This window comes from Corvus hawaiiensis, chromosome 4 (genome assembly GCF_020740725.1).
Source record: "Corvus hawaiiensis isolate bCorHaw1 chromosome 4, bCorHaw1.pri.cur, whole genome shotgun sequence".
Lineage (NCBI taxonomy): Eukaryota > Metazoa > Chordata > Aves > Passeriformes > Corvidae > Corvus > Corvus hawaiiensis.
In genome coordinates this window covers 53,519,261-53,537,955 of record NC_063216.1, presented here as the reverse complement: position 1 = coordinate 53,537,955, position 18,695 = coordinate 53,519,261, and the positions used below count along the sequence as shown (strand labels likewise).

General features: G+C 38.6%; 1 long non-coding RNA gene across 1 annotated transcript; it reads right to left on the bottom strand.

Annotated features, from left to right (window-relative positions):
- Nucleotides 1–503: 503 nt before the first annotated feature.
- On the bottom strand, nucleotides 504–13,919 carry LOC125324381. Its single transcript, XR_007202953.1, has 3 exons — nucleotides 13,846–13,919; nucleotides 10,074–10,078; nucleotides 504–516 (listed from the first exon to the last, which is right to left on the bottom strand). It is a non-coding gene; the product is annotated as an uncharacterized LOC125324381 (long non-coding RNA).
- Nucleotides 13,920–18,695: the final 4,776 nt, after the last annotated feature.

Genomic DNA, 18,695 nt, shown 5'->3' with positions numbered 1-18,695 from the left:
CACTCTCTGTAGAGGGATCAAGGGTTGCATACAAATGGAACACCAGCTGCCACTTCTCTCCGAGGTATTTCTACCCAGTTAAGGCCAAATTGTGCTTTTTGGGATAGCATAAGAGGAGCATAAATAGGCACTGATATCTAGAAATACAGGACTGGCAATTATATTAGCACTATGTCCACTATGTCTCAGGAATAGGAAAAAGTACATGTATAAGTACATCTATAGATACACATATGTATGCCACTCAATTGTCTAGAGAAATACATGTATAAGAAGGTAGATGGGTCTGTATATTTGCCCCTGCCTCTTCCTCCATTATGCAATCTTATGAAGTGGCAGTAAAAAGCCGGACTGGATTCACTACATCATCTTTGATCACCCATGAAGTTTTAATATAATATTCAACTCATGCCCCGCACCAAGTCTACAAGACTGTAATAAAAACCTAAACATTAATACACTCTATTCAGCCTTGATTTACACAACTGAAGCTCACACCAATACTCAAGTCTCTCCCTTGACATTATGGAGATTGAAAAACTGATGCTAAAAATAAAGATAGTTGTCCTTACAGTCTGACTAGTATCTAAAAATTATATTAAATTCCTCTAGAGAAAAAAAAAATTATGCTATAAGCAGCAGACAACATATTGCATGTTCATTGTTGAGGTGTCATGGAAAATTTTTCTAAAACCATCATTGCTGATATTGACTGGAAGAAAAATAAAGCTATAATAGATAGCTGGTTTAACAAAACTGTCTTAGCATGTCTTTTACTTGATAAGGATTAAAAGAAAATTACTGCGTAATGCAATATACCCAAGTCAGCAAAGTAGTAAGAGGAGTCATTTTATCAACAGGATTAAATCTCACAATAGAATAATACATAATGGAAGTTACAGGAATGGAGCAAAAGAGAGAGCTAAAAAGGTTGTTCTTTTTCCCCAAGAGTTATAAGGAGATGATCTAATGCTATGTTTTTACAAGCAGAGATCTTTCCCAAAGCACTTCCTAGGATCATTTCTTTTATATTTAATGAATTTCAGGAAGTGAGGAAGGTTGATGTTTTATGCTTAATGTTGTCCCTGAAGAGCAGAATAAAGCCATGAAGATGATCTATGTATCTTATTTTACATCTGACAGATATGCTCTTTTTTTCTTGAACAAAGACTTTCCAGCAATTTATGAATGCAGTTAAATGTTCAGACATTTCAGTGCAGGAGAGGTTTTACCTGTGCAACTGAGAATATAGGGAATTTATAAATCCCAGGTTCTCAGTAGAAACCTGCCTCCAAAGCAGTGTTTGTGAACTGATTTCTCTCCTGCAGATAGCTAAGGTTTCATCACAAACATCTGCCAAACTCATTTAATAACAACATTCTCCAGTGTAGGGTGGGCAGTGTCCAGCTGCCTCTCCCAGGATGGAAGAGCCTTTCAGCAAGGGAGGCACAGTGGGATGCTGCAGTCTGTGTTGGGAGGTGAAATTCAGTGAGAAAGCCCAGTTCACAGGAGAGACCATCACCCATCTGCACCTCCTGTGAGGCAGCACCCAAGAATCAAGTAATTTCTAACACAGGAGTTTCTCTGCAAGCTAGGAAGCACAGGTGGATTCAGAATCCCTGTAGATGCTCATGGCACTTCCATATGTACTTTTCAAGGCTAATGTGTTCTGAATTTAAAAAAAACAAACAAAGAAACCTCATCTTTAAAAATAATTCCCTCCTCAGAGTTCTTTCTTGAATGGAATATAGCAAATTTGAGCAATTAGTTGGTCAGAAAAATAAATCTAATTTTTCAGTGAAAAATACAGAGAAGGAAGGTAACATCCTTTAATTTATTTTTTTTAAATCACAAACAGGATTTCAAGTAAATAAGCAGCTAGTAGAAAAAGAAAATATTTGAAACATTTTAATTCACTGACAATCATGAGAACATTATCCGATTGATCTGATGGGTTATAAACTGCTTTTTGTGCAAAATACCACATTGGGTCATGTTGTATTTAATAGCTGAAACACAAGCTCAGCTGACAACTGACACTCTTATTTTGGGGAAATTACTTATTTATCAAAGCAGTGTTCCTGATATTTTCTAAAATCCCACACAGGCTAATGCAATTTGGAAAAAAAAAAAAAAAAGAATTGATGCCAGAGAAACGTACCTGAAAAAAACTCATACTTTAAATAATAGAGGTCTGAACTTGCAGCGCTGTCATAGATAAATAGGTTGCCTAGTGGGTTGTTTACTGTGCTATTGGACCTGGAGCATGATAAAGTAAGTGGAAAAGGGACTGCATAGGCTTTATCTCCATAACAACCAAGAAAAGAACGATTACAAAAGAGCATGGAAAAGCCACCTTCACAAAACAGGCTTTAACCTTAGAGCAATGGGAGCAGCACAGCACAGTACTGCTGATGTCTAAATAAGAAAAGACAGTCTTGGCTCAAAACCATTGCATCTCACACCAAGTTGGATGCTGCAGCTGGAATAATAAAAGTGCAAAGCTGTCTAATACAGCAGCCATATGGAACAATAAATTCTTTTAGAGGAATTGAAGTATGATCAGTATGTTACGGAGGAAGAAAAGATAGCATTGCATTAAAGTGACTTTTAGAATATACCTTTAGATCAAGAAAACATTCACAATCATTCACTACTTTCCTTTAGCATGTTTCAGGGCATTAAGCTATTTTAAAATTAGTTAGTTTTTCTTTGTTTCCCACAAGTTTCGTGATTTGAAAAGCCCTTCACTGATAGCTGGGTGAGTTCTTTTAGGCTTTACAAGAAAGACAGCATTCAAATACAGTCTTCACAGACACCTAGCTGAATAAAAAAAGGAACAGATTTTTGAAATGAAGAAGTGGTTGGGAAGGTAGACGTACAACCTGAACCTTTTCCTACTCAAAACATTATTGAAACTCCTGCTGGCTTTAATGAGCATTGCATCAAAACCTTGGTTTTCTCTTTGCCCACAAATTAAGTTCTTTGATGTTAAACTACTTCTAAGGGAAAACTGCAGCCTTAATGTACAGCCTTCAGAAACACAATGTCTAGAAGAACCTTTCTTTGACCAAAATACCTGGGGGCATTTTTCTTCCCCCCAGGTACAATACGTTATCAATGGAAATAGCGCAGACATGCTACTGGTATATGTGGCCATGCAGAATGGGAACAGCTACACTGGCTGCCATTGACAATTTAAGTTAGCTCTTCCCTTCCCTTCTCCTGCAACCCACAAACTTTTTGCATGGTCTCTCTCACACAGTGTCATTCTAGTGGGTTAGAGGCATAATGACAATTACATTCCCTTGAAGTATTTAGAAGTGCTTTTATCTGGGACTACATTTACATGGAAAGAGAAAAACCCAACCTGAAATGGCTATTTGGTTTGGATATTTTCCCTAGGCTGTTTAATGCTTGAAAGGTAAAGGGATTTCTTTTCTTGGTCAAACAAGTAGTAAACAAGAAGTGATGGCACAGATTTTCATACAAACAGAAATAATTCTGGAGAAAAAAAGGTCAATTTTCAATAGTAAAGCACTTTATTAAAGATAATTCCACTGTCTCTAGAAAGAAATCCTTTCCCATGCAGCAGATCCCCTGTCCCTGCCCTTCCTTCCTTGGATCCAGCCTGTGGCAGAGAGCAGTCCTTGTGCCTATGGCAGTCACAGCACAGCAAGATAGGATGATTGCCTCAGTTTCCTTACTCGTGTCTACTGCCCTTCCACAAAACAAAAAAATCTTGCCTGAACTGAGCATATTTGTCCCATTATTAACCTACCTACCACTAACCTACCTACATGAAGAACTTTAATAAAGACTTTCTGTCCGAATTTCAATTAAATTTTTCCTAGGCAGACATGCTACAGGTATCTGTACAATGCAAACAAACTACAATAGTTCCAAGTAGCAAATATGTATGTAAGATTTATTCAAGCACTAGTCGTTCAAGACATTATTAATTATTCTTTTCCTTACTGCCATATGTTTCAATCAAGTCATAATTTCATTATTATCTGTGCCAAAATATTGGAATTGTAAAATTCTTTCTCCAAAACAATGCATGAGAAATACAGTTGCAAAAGACCTGTCAAGGCTGATGTGTCTTATTTACTGTTTCAGTATTAGCTTTACATTGAAACATGTAACTTCAAATGTATTTTTAGCAATTTTTTCTTTTTTTTTTTTTTTTATTTTTTATTTTTTTTTTTATTATTATTATTTTCATGCTGTGCTCACTGAGTGTATGATACTAATCAAAGGAAAATGAGAAACTAATGTTTAGCAGATGCAGGTGTAAAGCTGCTAAGCTATGCCTCTGCAGAAGACTAGCCTGTTTAGGTATTCATGCTGAAATACAGCCTACCAAATTAACTCTGCACCAAGAATGCTGGAAATATCCACGGCCCCTTTTAAAACCCACACAACTGGAGATTTTACTTCTCACTCTGGGAAGAAGTGGATTCAGACATATTGTCATGACCAAAAAATGGAAGAAGGATTTACTATGTAAATTCTTCCACTACCATTTCTAGCAGGTTTCAAATGATTTATTCACAAATCAGTTTTTCAAGAGCTTACTCTGAGGTACTCCTACTGAATAACTGACTGGGAAATTATCACACTTGCACTAGCTAAGTTTGTTATTCAGAACATATTAAAGTCTTTCCTTTTGGTGTATTTGACAAACATTGACGTTTTAGACCAAACCTTACCAGCATGTATAGTATCTAATTATGAGGTGTTATACCCATTAGTATGATTCTTTTGGAAAATTGTAACCCCTTCCTAGATACATGCATATTCATCCTATATAGCATTCATAAGCAATTTTCATGAAAGCAATTATTCCTTTGCAGTCTACTGTGCAAATCCTACTTATAAAGCTTACAAAGGGTTGACGGTGAATAATAATTTAAGATACAACCAATATCTGATCGATTACCTCATTCGCTTCCACAAGAGAATTCTTAACTTTTCCTAGATTAATGTCATAAATGAGCATCTGTGCTGATTTTGGCTGTGATAGACTTAATTTTCTTCACAGTATCTCATACAGGGCAAAGTTTTGGATAGGTGCTGGAAACAGTGCTCATAACACAGAGATGCTTTAGCTATTGCTGAGCAGAGTTTACACAGAAAGCCTTTTCTGCCTCTCACCTCACCCCACCAGTGAGGAGGCTGGGGGTGCACAAGGAGTTGTGAGGAGACACATCCAGGACAGCTGACTCCAGCTGACCACAGGAATATCCCAGACCGTGTGGTGTCATGCTCAGCATATAGATCTGGGGGAAGGAGGAGGAAGGGAGGGATGTTCAGAGTGATGATATTTGTCTTTCCTAGTCACTGTTACCCATGATGGAGCTGAGAATGGCTGAACACCTGCCTGCCCATGGCAAGTGGTGAATGGATTCCTTGTTTTGCTTTGCTTGCATATCCAGCTTTTGCTTTGCCTGTTAAAATATCTCTCTTGACACATGGGTTTTCTCACTTCTACTCTTCTGATTTTCTCCCCCAACCCTCTGCAAAGAGACTGGGTGAGCAGCTGCATGTGGGTGCTGTCTGAGGTTAAACCACAACAGCATCATATACCTAGACAGATACACATGCAGAGTATGCTAGTATTTTATTCAGCTGTAACCTAATGAAAGCTCTCTCCCAGTCCGTAACACAGGGAATGAGGTCAGTGATACAACCTGTCTGTGTTCTTCTGAGGTAAGCTGGAAAGCTTCTAGGGAAAACCTCATTTGCAGAAAGTCCACCACTATCCCTTGTTTCACATAGGCAGATAGATAGTGAAAGGACAAGCATGAATGGTTTTAAACTACAAGAGAATAGATTTAGATTAGAAGCTAGGAAGAAATTATTCACTGAGAGAGGGTGAGGCACTGGAGCAGGGAAGTTGTGAATGGCCCATGCCTGGAAGTTTTCAAGGCCACTTGATGCGGCCCTGGGCAACTTGATCTAGTGGATGGCATTCCTGTCTATGGCAGAAAGTTAAGATGATCTTTAAGGTTCCTTCAGACCATTCTAGGGTTTTATGATTCTATGATTGTTAGCATTGCACCCAGAGTTAGAGGATCAAATCTTCCAGTTAAATTTAAACTAATGGGCAAACTTGTAGTGCAGCTGCTCCTTCTTTTAGTTAAGATTTGAGCATTTACAAAACAAGATGCGAGGTTCCTTTCATATCCGTTCAGCAACTTGTGTTTTTCAGAACACTTCAGTGTATTAGAGAAGAGATTAAGAGCTTCATATCTGAATGGCTTGTTTCAATTTCATCTTCATGAAGAGTACAGCTATATTAGGGAGAAATATTTCAATCTCCTATAACATAATTTACTATAATTTTACTGACCTCAGTACTATATCTTAAATTCATGTTGTACATGTTGCACTGTTGACTGTGCTTCTCTGTTACTGAGTAATATCCTGCTATGCTCAGTACTGCCCAAATTCACAACAAAACCTGTTTCTTTATTCATGAATCTATAGTCTAAACAATATTCCATGTACTTGACAAGGTTTTGGTGATGAATATTAACAGGTTAACTTTGTTTCAGAAGCCTTTGTGAACCCCTGTTTGAATCTGGCTTAGCTATGAGGAAAGTAAGTTTGGCCAATTTTCATATGTGATTAAGAACTGAGAGAAGGAAGGTTTCACAAAGCTAAATCAGCTCAGTTCACATCCTGAAGAGGTTTACAAAGGCAAATATCTCTCCTCAGGAAATCAGGTTTTGAACAACTCAGTGACTAGCCTGCATCCAACAGGAATTCCACAATGTCTGCAGATAGCTCATTACTTCCTGCAAATTTACTTCATCATCCTTATCTCTTTATATAAAAAGATTTAAGATCCTTGTGAAGGTAAGCAAGCACAAATAGGATCAAAAGTTTAAATACCTGAGGAAACTTTTTCCAAGGCACAAGGAAAAGTTAAGTACTTATCTCTATACATGTTTGTCTTTAATGAATCTTGCCAGGAACCAGTGCAATGACATTTACAGCAGCGTAACCATGGCATGGTGCTACTTCATGGCAGCCTGAGCTTCGGAGATGGAATTCAAGTAACATGGTAGGGGCAGACAGATGGAGAAATGGCAGCTCCTTTCTCAGCATCTCAGCTCTAGGAAGTCATTCCTGTCTGTAGCTAGTTCTAGGGTGGCTGCATGAAAAAAACCACCACTGGGATACTACTGGCATGCTGTAATCATGCTGCAGTGTAATATTGGATCAGCTAGAAATATCCCAGACTGATCCTGTCTCCGGATAGTCAGGTGAGTGAATTCCACTGTGTTTCTTGTGCTGACATACAGCTCAGATGAGTCAATTTGCAGTTCAATACAAGAACAAGGCAAAGTCACACAGTGATGAGCAGCAAGAAATAACACTCTGTTTCTCTTCTGTCTAAGCAGTGAAGCACTTTGGCTTTCCCAGGGAGCCCTCTCTGCTGCTGTACCTTACCCATTCACACCTCCTTTTTTCTTTTCTCACTCTTTGCTAAGAGAACTGCTACAGGTTTTCCTCTCCCTCTGAGAACACAAAAATTTGGATTTATCCGCTTATTCTGGGTTGAAAACCTATAAAAATACCAACAACTAGAACTGGTCTCATTCTCAGGACCTGTGCATGTTTCATACACAGTCGGTGACAGCTGCACTTTTGGGGTCTTAAAATACCCACATACCTCTTGAGGATTCAGTTAGGTTAAAATATTTATGCTCCCTGGTGCTCTTCTGAAGACCTCATGTTCTGCCCTCTTCCCCAGGAGGAGCAATTGGATGTGGAAGCAGGGCTGCTGCACTGTGTTCTTCTTATCTCACACAACTGCAAGGCACAGGCTGTGCTTCTTCAGCACAAACTGCACCAAGGAGGGGGTTTCACACTGTTTTGTAATTTAAAGATCAGTTTTCCCTTTCAATTATATTTGTTTTCTTAATTTCTAATTACATTTATCTAGAAATTCTTTTGCTCTGCTTTCATCTGCTCTACCACTACAATGTCCTGGGCATAGCCAATAAACCTGTCAGTGTAATATCTAGATACTGGTAAGGTAAGTGTGTGTGTGGAGAAATATAAGGATATTGGCAAAGAAATTACTGTCTGCAAGAAAATTCTATGAGATAAGGTCTGTTTTGGCAAAAACCAGATAAGTGGTATCTACTAACTCCTCACCCATGAATGACTAGGTGGTTTTGAATCTTAAATCACTGGACATCACTAATTCCTGTCCAATCTTAATATATAAATAAAATATAACTATTCATATATTTTAACAGTTGTGTATGATGTTCAAAAACCAGAATATAGAGCAAAATAAAGTTTCCAGAACTGTTTCATATGTGGCTTTGTTAGCTAGCAGCATTTATAGAATATTTATATATATATTTATATAATGACACCATTCTGTTAGTCGTGTGGTTTTGTACATTATGGTAATAGCAATACAAGACTAGAGCAAATAGTCACTACAACATAGGATACAACTGGATTAATATATTAAGTTGGAACAGCAGTTCGGTTTTGAAGCTGAAGCCACTTTACCACTCAGTGGTTTGGACTGCAGAGTATCATCTTTGAGCAAAGTCAATGAACAGTTGTATTGCCTGCTTAAAGTACCTCCAGCACACAGACACTGCAGAGCCAGAAAAAGAAAGATGGATAGATAGATGGCAGTATTCAGCTCTACATGATTTTTTGTTGATATTGAGATGTTCAGCACTTTCCCAAACCTTGTGCTTCCAGAGCTACCACATTACCTGAGAGTCTCTAGTTCCATTAGAAAAACATAAACTTTTGGTTCTCAAGAGTTCAGAGAAAAGCTTAGCAACTTTAACTGTCATGACTTCAAAACGAATCTTAGTTTATTGGCAACTTCCCCTTTGATTTTTTAATGCTTTAAGCTAGCATCTTCTAATTATTTTCTCTAATGATGGTGACCCAGAGTCATCTGTGCCTAGCTTGATTTTGACAGAAAATTGAATTTACACCAATGATATGCAAATATTTGTATGTCTATGTCTAAATTTATCTCTATATATTTTATATAGATGTGTAGTATGCAAAATGTGGTAGCATGCGTAAATTAGCTTATAGCTGATGAGGTAGTTATTCTAGCCTTGATTCAATACTTCTAACTATTCAGTGAGAAACTAGCAACATTTTAAATGATTGCAGAAATTTTGTGTTCTACATTTGAACAAAACCCATCAAAATTTAACCCCAAACCAAACCAAATCATACAGGATATTCTAGCACTGACTGTTTATCTTGTGCATATGATGAGAAGTTCAAAGGTTCCCAGTTATCACCTGAAAAATTAAGCCATTAGAAACGGATTTAATATGTGACTGGGAAATGAGTTTCTGTGCTCCCTCTCTTTCTCTCTTGTACTTGTGTCACGTGAATCCTGTGCATTGTCTATTAACCCATTGAGGAAATTCTGAATTTTGAAACTGAAATTATTTCTAGACACCAGGCTACTGACGATTAGTGATATTCATTTTGATATCTACTTCGCTTGAAAATAGAAGCAAGCTGGTATGCTTTATTTATCTTTTTGACCTGAACTAACTGATCTGAATTTCAGAACATTAACAAAACCTTATTATAATAAAAGACTTGATATTTTAAATGCAATGGAAAACACAATTAACCTGAGAGGGGGAAAAAGGCCTTTCTTAATTGAGTAGCTGACATAAGAGTCAGATGTTGCTAATGAAATACATTTAATAGAAACTCAGGTTAGTTTTGAATACAAAAGAGAATTGATGGTGAACATTCTTGATGGGTCATACATGTTTTTCATGAAATAAAGGCCTTGTGCATTTGACTGACTATGCGTTTTTCATTTTACAAGCCTCTTGATATAAAAATATATATCATATATATCATATATATCCCCAAGTCCAGATGGGCCAAACTGGAGTCGCTTGAGCCTCAGGAAATGGCTCCATAAAACTGCTGTCTTTTCTTTCTAGGAGGCAAGGAATAGCTGATATGGTATTTTGTCCAAATGGTCCAGCACTTGGTCCTAGGCTACTCTGTTTGGTTAGGGAAATGCAAAGATATACAGCACCTCCTCTGAATTCATCCAGCCAGGAGCTGTGGATGATGAACTGATGCAGCCTACATGGGGCAACCTGACCCTATGGTTTCAGAAAATTTAACTGACATGGCCACATAAATTCAGATTTCATATAAGAAAGATTTTGTGTTGCTTATGCTGTCATCTGTGATGAAGATAACATCAAGGGAGACCAGATCTGGTATTGACAAGTGTAACTAAACAGTGAGCATCTTGAGTCAGTGGCATCCCTTGTTCCTACTAGCACTGTTGTGCTCACTTTCCACAACAGACAAGGAAAAGGCACAGAGATCTCATCTTCAGAAATTTTTCATGCTGGGTGATGCCTGTGTCCAATTAGTTTTTCTGGGAAAAGATGCAGTCATTTCTAATAGTGAGAGCAGATGCAATATACAGCTTTACCTACGTGAAGCCTGGCAATCTTACTGGAAGCTTCTGCTGACCTCATGCTTCCAAGGTGGCAGCTGACATCAGTCAGAAGAGTTAATTCATAACTGTGACATGAAATTTTATCAAACCTGTGAAAACTTACGCAAATTCAGCCAAGTGATAAATCTCTGGAAAACTTCCAGTCCAAGGACTTTTTTGCTCAATTTCCTGTCTCTGAAAGAGACCAGTAGCTTGAGCAAAAGTATCAGAAAAGGGTACATACGTGATACTCCTTCTTGGCATTCATCCAAGCCTTGGCCAAGACACTGAGGTTAGAAAGTGATCTTGATGCACTCTTGATATCTGAAAAGCAATTGTATGTGCTTTGGGGGCTCACCTAAGTTCTCACAAAGATCAGTTGAAAGAAAAATTTGCAGAAAAGAATACCTTTTTTTACAAAATTGGAAGTGTTGAAAGGAGCTAAAGCGCAATCCAGACACATAAGAAGAAGAGGGGGAGGGGAAAGTAGAGGAAAAATATAAAACATCATTTTCTCATAGGATCACTTATCGCATAGTTAATGATTACCATCATAAGCTTTCACAAGAAAAAAAAAATATATACATGCAAACTATTAGCAGCTGTTTTCCAATTATCATGTAACCAAAATAGTGTTTCTTAAGCGAACTTGGTTACTGACCAGAAGTTAAAAAAACATACAAAAATATTAAGTGGTACACAAAATAAAGACAGTTAAAAGAATATGGTTTACTTTGGTAATTTATAATGAATGTATGGTTTTAAAAGAAATATTAGAAGAACTTTTAATGCAAATTGAATTGGATTCCAGTTTGTTAATATACCTGCAGTTTTGAAATGGGAAAAGAAAACCCAACGAAACAATTTATTTTTAATCAAATAAAGACTGAAAAATCAGAATTTCTTTCTCTAAATTTTTGTTAGGGTCCTATGAAAATATATGAAGACATAAGACAACATAACATCTCTGCTGTTTTCCTCCAAATGCCAGATTAGGATTTGATCCATGTTGCATACAAAAGCATACAATGACAACATACATGTAACAGCTCTATGGAACAAACAGTAAGAAAAAGGTAGAGATAGTTCTGTAGTTCCATCTTGATGATGTGTTTTCTTCTTTTGTGAATGTAAGGTCATTCAATGTCATTATGATTTAATAACACATATGGATTGCCTTTTTAATACAGAGAAAAGAAATGCCTCCTTCATGTATAAAGGTCAATTATGCCTTGAAGGCTTGTAGAAGTCAATGTAACAGTGATAACAGTGTAACAGTGATAAAGGTTACAATTTAGATGAAATCTAGCTATATGAGTTAAAATCCAATAATGTAAACTTGAGAAGCGCTCCAGATAAACCCAACAGTTAACTCTAATAAAAAAGTCCTTCCAAGTAGCTTCTTCAACATTAAAAAAATAATACAAATTTTATGTTTGAGATCAATTCTTAAGTCTGCTCAGATAGATAACCAAATAATAAACTTATTAAAAGGCCATTTGAGCCTCATACCCATGCATGGCTGCATATTTTAACCGGAATTAAAAATGGTCACCTGATCTCATATTCAGTAAATAAGCTGAAAGTAATTTTCCTGGTTAAAGTGGTGCCCACTAATGTTACTACAGATAAGAGTCTGACAGCATGTTCATCATACAATCCTATTTTTAGAGATTTAATGCAAGTTGGCTGTCAAATCCAGTTCATTGTTGAAACAAGAAGTACAGTGAATCAGACCAGTAAATGTGCCTTAATACAAGGAAAGAAAAGAAACCTTGTGTTTAACAGTATTTTGGTTAAGGTATGCAAACTAAATGTTTTTAAAGGAAAGGTTTGCTATGAAGTAAACATTTAAACTCACGTAAGTTTGCAGGATCCTGTACTGGTTGGCTTAAATTATACTTTTAATTTAATGATAACTACATTATAGAGCAGTTGTCGTTTCGTAAAGATTCTGATCATGTAGGTAACTTAAAATCTACAAATATTCCTCATATGCTTAAGGCAAGTCATACACATAAGCAATTATCAGATGAGAGAAAAAAAACCTCAAAGGTACTTTGGAGTGCAGGTACCAAGGATGTAAAAAAAGATCCTCAAAGCCATATGAATAAGCACTACTTATGCTTAAGGAATGAGATGTTTGGCTGCAATGTCTGACTGCCTCTCTCCACATCTTCCTCCAGCTGGTGGCCTGTGAAGCTGACTCTTTTCTTGCAAATATGTCCACAAGAGACAGCAAGACAGATTTCTTTGAGAGTTGATCCAGCTTGTACACTTCCCTGGGAGTGGATTTCAAATTTCTTTCCTGAATCAAATTAGAGCTACAAGCTCAAGTCTTTCCACTTAATACTGCTCCACTTCATACAATGGCAACATATTCATTCAGTTATTGTCAAAGCTAGACAGAAGGGAAGTTAGAGAGCCTCGTTCACCTTCCCAGGTAGGATATAGGTGTGATAATCAAATCACTTTACATCACTTCATTTAAGTGGCTTTTTTCATGTACAAAAGATTTTGCAAGCAAGTTAGACATCAGGTCAAGCAAAAACCAGCTATATATTTGCTAATAACACAAAAAATGTCTAAAATTAATGAGCTTATCACCCCAATGAAATAACTTTGCTGAACCCGTAGGCATCAGTTAGTTGGGGAAGATCTGACTTCCACTGGTCCCAAGAGCAGATCGTCCATGCTACTGACTTGCCGTCTTTCAAATCTACGAGTTTTTTTCAACAGAAAACATCTATCGGAGCTGGGGTTTCTCCTCCTGAACCCTTGACCTGCCAATGAGCCCAGTCTCAACAATCTCACACCTTTCTGCCTTTTTTTATTGTGCATGGCATCACTCCATGGCTTTTCTTACACCACTTTCTCACTTCACAATCATAATCACAGAATTGCAGTCACAGAATCACAGACTCACAGGATGAATAAAGCTGGAAGGAAAGACAGGCTCAAGCAGTATCACCCCAGAGCAATGGCACATGGTTGTGTCTGGATGGTTCTTGAATATCTACAGCAAGGGAGACTCCACAGCCTCTCTGTTCAATCTGTTCCAGTGCTCAGTCACCTGCACAGTAAAGAAGTTCTTCCTGATATTCAGGTGGAACTTCCTGTGCATCAATTTCTGCCCATTGCCTCTTGTCCCATTGCCTGGCACCAACAAGCAGTGCCTGGCTCCAACCTTTTGACACCTCCCCTTCAGATACTGATAGACATGGATGAGGTCCCCTCTCAGTTGTCCCCTCTCAGTTGTCACCTGAACAGCCCCAGCTCCCTCAGCCTTTCCTTGTAAGAGAGATGCTCCAGCCCCTTACTCATCTCTGTTGCCCTCCACTGGAGCTGACCCAGGAGCCCAGAAGTGGACACAGCACTCCAGATGTGGCTTCACTAGGGCTGAGTAGAGGGCAGGATCCTCTCCCTTGACCTGCTGCCAATGTTCTTCCTAATGCTCCCCAGGACACTCCTGGCCTTCCTGGCCCCCAGGACACACTGCTGGCTCAGGGACAGCTTGTTGTCCACAGGACCCCGAGGTCCTTCTCCACAGAGCTGCTTTCCAGCAGGTCAGCCCCCAGCCTGTGCTGGCACAGGGGATTATTCTTCCCCAGGTACAGGACTCTACATTTGCCTTTGTTGAATTTCAGATGGTTGTTCTCTGCTCATTTCTCCAACCTGTCCAGGTCCTTCTGAAGGGCTCACAGCACTCTGGGGTATCAGCCACTCCTCCCAGCTATGTGTTGTCAGTGAGCTTGCTGAAACAGCATCTGCTCCTTCATCCAAGTCATTGATGAAAAAGATAAACAAGACTGTACCCAGTATTGAACCTTGGGGTACTCTGTTAGTGACAGGCATCCACTTAGACCTGCGCCACTGATGAGGACCTTCTGGGATTTGCTGCTCAGCCAGTTCTCAGTCCACCTCACTGTCAGCTCACTCAGTCCAGACTTCCTGGCTTTGCCTATGAGGATATTGTGAGAGGTAAGTGTTGAAAGCATTACTGAAGTCGAGATAGACAACATCCACTGCTTTTCCCTCATCTATCCAGGTAGTTGTTTCATCATAGTAGGTGATCAGGTTGGTCAAGCATGATTTACCTTTAGAGAATCCATGCAGACTATGCCTGATCACCTTGTCATCCACATGGCTGGAGGTGGCCTCCAGGATTCCCTCAGAAGTCTGAGCCAAGGTTATGCATATGGATTGTATCGGAGTGGGACCGTGAATTCTTGTTCACAAATAGCTGAATCTCAGGGTAATAATAAGGTTATGGTCCCGCAGGACTGTGGGATAACAAAATTCAGGTTCCTCTATGATTTATATTATTGAACTGGGAGAGCTACAATAAGAAAGGATATGGAAGTACCATCCTGGGATAACTAACAACTGAAGGCTAAATTTTTATGCAACCTCTTGGAAATAGAAAAGCTAAAAATCTTAGAGAAAAATTAAGATGAGCAAGGATGGGAAACCCCATGCAGTGACTCTGTGATGCCCTTTGCTTTTTCTTCTCAGCTAGGCACTTTCACTGCAAGTCTGAGGGACTGCAGCACAGTAAGAGCTAGTTAACAGGGAGAAGGGTCTCTTTTAGTGTCTATGTGCCTGCCCACAAACAAGGTTCAGGCATTGACACTGTAAGGCAGCACAACACTCTTTCTGCAGGCATTAGAACCACAGTACTTTGAACAAAATGCATTAATGGTCCTGGGACCTGGAAGGATGCTGAAGCCTGAAAGTTTCTCATTTAGCACCCTGAATAAATGACATAAAATATATCCAGCATGATAGTTCTTTTTCTTTTGTATTTACTTGGATCTACCAATATGTTAATTCATTAATTATACCAAGAATGGCTGGCAGAGTCTATTTGTGAGGGTGGAAGACTTTGTTTTCTACTTGTCAGGTAATGAAAGCTTTTGTTTCAAAAAGATAAGGCAGCTTTGGGTCCATTCAGAAACTTAACTATAGTGCCTGAGGCACAATAAAATGAAAAATATAGTACCTGTGGAGGCAGAGAGGTGACTGTAGTGGAAAAAGGATTATAGTCAGAAACATAAACTTATAAAGTCCATCTTAAACTTCTCCTTAGATACCTATCACCTGCTTCTTTAGTATATTCAGTCCTTTATCTAGAGTATTCAAGTGAAAAAATCAGGGCAGTGGTTATAAATGAGCCCTTCATTTTCAGTATTCATGTTGCATTCTGTGGCAATGATTTAGATCCAAATTCTATTTACAGCTAGGGAAAATATCTTTCATAAAGGAGTCATTGTAAATTTTGGCAATTTTTGCATTGCTTATTCACAGTCTTTTATTAAGCCAGCTCTATAAATGGCTAAACAATATCATATGAATAGCATCCACTGCAGATTTTTGCGCTTTTTTCAATGAATAATTATCTATCTTGACATTTTCTAGTTGCTCAAACAGCCATTATTCTCAGATGTACAGATATACCACTACTAATACTACATCTGGAATATGCTGAAAGTCCAAAATATCCAAGAATATATTTTCGAGCAATACAGAGACATTGCAGCATACAATGCCTAAAGTTTCATAAGAACCAAGCTGCTAAATTCACTGTGTGATCTCCCAGTATCGAAGATCTCCCTTTGTATCGAATCTGGTGTTAATCTTCATACTCCCACTTTTTCATGGTGGACCTCAGCAAATCCTCTCAGTTCCCTAGCTCACAGACCTAGCTTGAATAGCTCATGTTTAGTGCCATCACCACATAAAGTCCTCATAAATCCTCTTAGTGGACTCGGTATCGATGAAATGTGCTGCAGGCTGTATTATATTCCCTGTTTTGAAAATTTAGAGGCAAATGCTTGAAGAATGCTGTGATTAAGGTGTCTATTTTGATTACCAATAAACTGGAGCACACAGGTACCTCAGTTTATGGTATACCAGGGAGCAGTCAGATTGAACTGGAGATTGCTTAAGTGAAAATAGATATGTTGTAACATCAGCTGGCTCTACATCTGCCAAAAGAAAAATGCAGCTCCTGGAAATGTTGTTCTTTAGAGGCCTGCTGGTATTTGGCACAATAATTGGAACTAGCAGATGTCTAAAGCCAGGTGGTAACAGCAAGTTTTCTTAATCACAATCATTGTTAGGTATTAAGGAGTGGTGTCATTTCTTACAAATACATAGGGTAAAGGCTTTTACAGAATTTCCTGTCCCCGCTTTGTCTTTGGAAAAGTGCTGGCAAGTACTTGGTTGCTGCTCCTGAAGGCATAGTCAGTGTGTGGAGCACAGTGGTGATGTTCCATGAACTGCCTTTCCCTAAAGATTTCCCATGAGCTGCTGATCAGCACCTCTGATTTTCTGGTGTCCTTCCTCCAGCACTTGCCCCATTGTGTCCTGCTTTCCCCCTTGAATATGAGAAGGAACCCAAGTCCTGAACCAGCCTTGACTCATCTTTTAGGCTCTAAAATTCAGTCCTGCTTGCTGTCCTGGTAATTCTTCTAAAGGTTCTACTTAGAGGAGCCTAAAAATAGAAGGGAATTAGACCTGACACATTTTTAGCCATATAACTAAACAGTATTGTATTCAGCAGAGAGAAGTTATTTTTGCTGGATCCATAAATTGATTTCCATGAGAATGCTGTACCTAGGAAGTGAAATTCTTGTCTTAGCAGAGATATGGAGCAAAGGCTGGGACCTGTTTTTGCCATATTTGCTGTTGGTGTTTTGTATCTGGATAGATATATTTGCATGCACCTGCAGACTATCAAGCTAGTTCCTATCCAGTCTAGCTTAGGGTCCGATTCTAAAAATAATAGATGCACTCACTCATTGCAGATCTCCAGTAGAAGCTGTACTTTTGCAGCTTTCAATGGCCAAGTTCCACACAAACATAAATTAATTGTAAACACTACTGTGCCTAATTTGAACTAGAAAACTGGCATGAGCTCTCAAAACTTGGTAACAAAGAAGGAACCGGAGTACTTCTGGAGTAAACTTGAATAAACTCTTTTTACCTTTTATATTTGTCTTTAAAATTTTCCTGTGTGAAAGCACTATAATTTAATCTACACAACGACCTTTAAATTGTGCATAATTTATGAGGGATAAGAAAATTTCCTTTTCAACTGTTCCAGTCTATTGGATTTGACCACATTTGAAAAGAATTTTACTTCTTGCGTTGAGAAACAGATATTCTGAAATGAATACATATTCAACCAACTTCTTAATAAGATCTTATACTTGTTAGAACTGGCACCTAGGTATCAACCACAGCTCCCTGAAGGGTTTGGAGGTTAAACTGGGACTGTGGGCGGCCATGGGGACAAGGCCGCATGCAGACCCCAGGCCAGGCTCCCCACAGAAGCCAGAGTTGAGGACCAGGGCAAGGCAGGCTGGGCAGGGTCTCAGCTAGGATCCACAGCCTCGAGTCAGCAAGTGAGGTCAGGATGAGGTCTGGAGACAGGGATCTGGGACAACCTCCATCTGGGATACAGTCAGGTAAACTCCTGGAAGGGGAGACCATTCTCTTGCAATATTAATCTGACTCACAGACTTGAATTAAGATTTTTTAGTCTGTTGGTTAAAGCTGGTTGGTTAAATCATATTAAACTTTAGTGATGACTTTTCAGAACTTAACTACTGCATAAGAAGAAGCATATTTTCAAAGTATTTTTAAACATCACATATACATTGTAAGCACTATTTGAAAACTATTTCAAAAGTATTCTTCTGTCTTTTGCAATCACTGTGAGTGGTGATTTGTGTCCTCTCAGAGGAAACTGCCCTTTTCCTGACACCTTCTGTCTTTTATGCTTGCCTTCAGATGTCAAAACAGATCCTTCCATTTGGGACAAACCTCACATAACAGCTGTGTTTCACAAAGCTCTTGCTTATCAGATACTGCTTATCTTCATTTTCTTGTCAAAAATACCATCTTTGTTTCAATTTCATAATAAAATTGAAAGATCTTTCAACCTCAGAAACATGAGTACAAAATTGCCAACTAGATCTTAAAATGCAAGGAAGGGCGTTTCTGGTAGAGCTGTCACAGGTGTAAAAGACAAGTTTTTCCTTGGCTGGCTTAATCCTGACTCTGCATAGGAGATCTTGGAGTATGCAAAGAATATTGAAATAAGCTTGTGACTAGAATGTTAAAATACCTTAGGGGACCTACTCTTTCCCTCCCTCAGCATTCTTCATGCTTGTGTCATCGGCGTCTTGGTAAG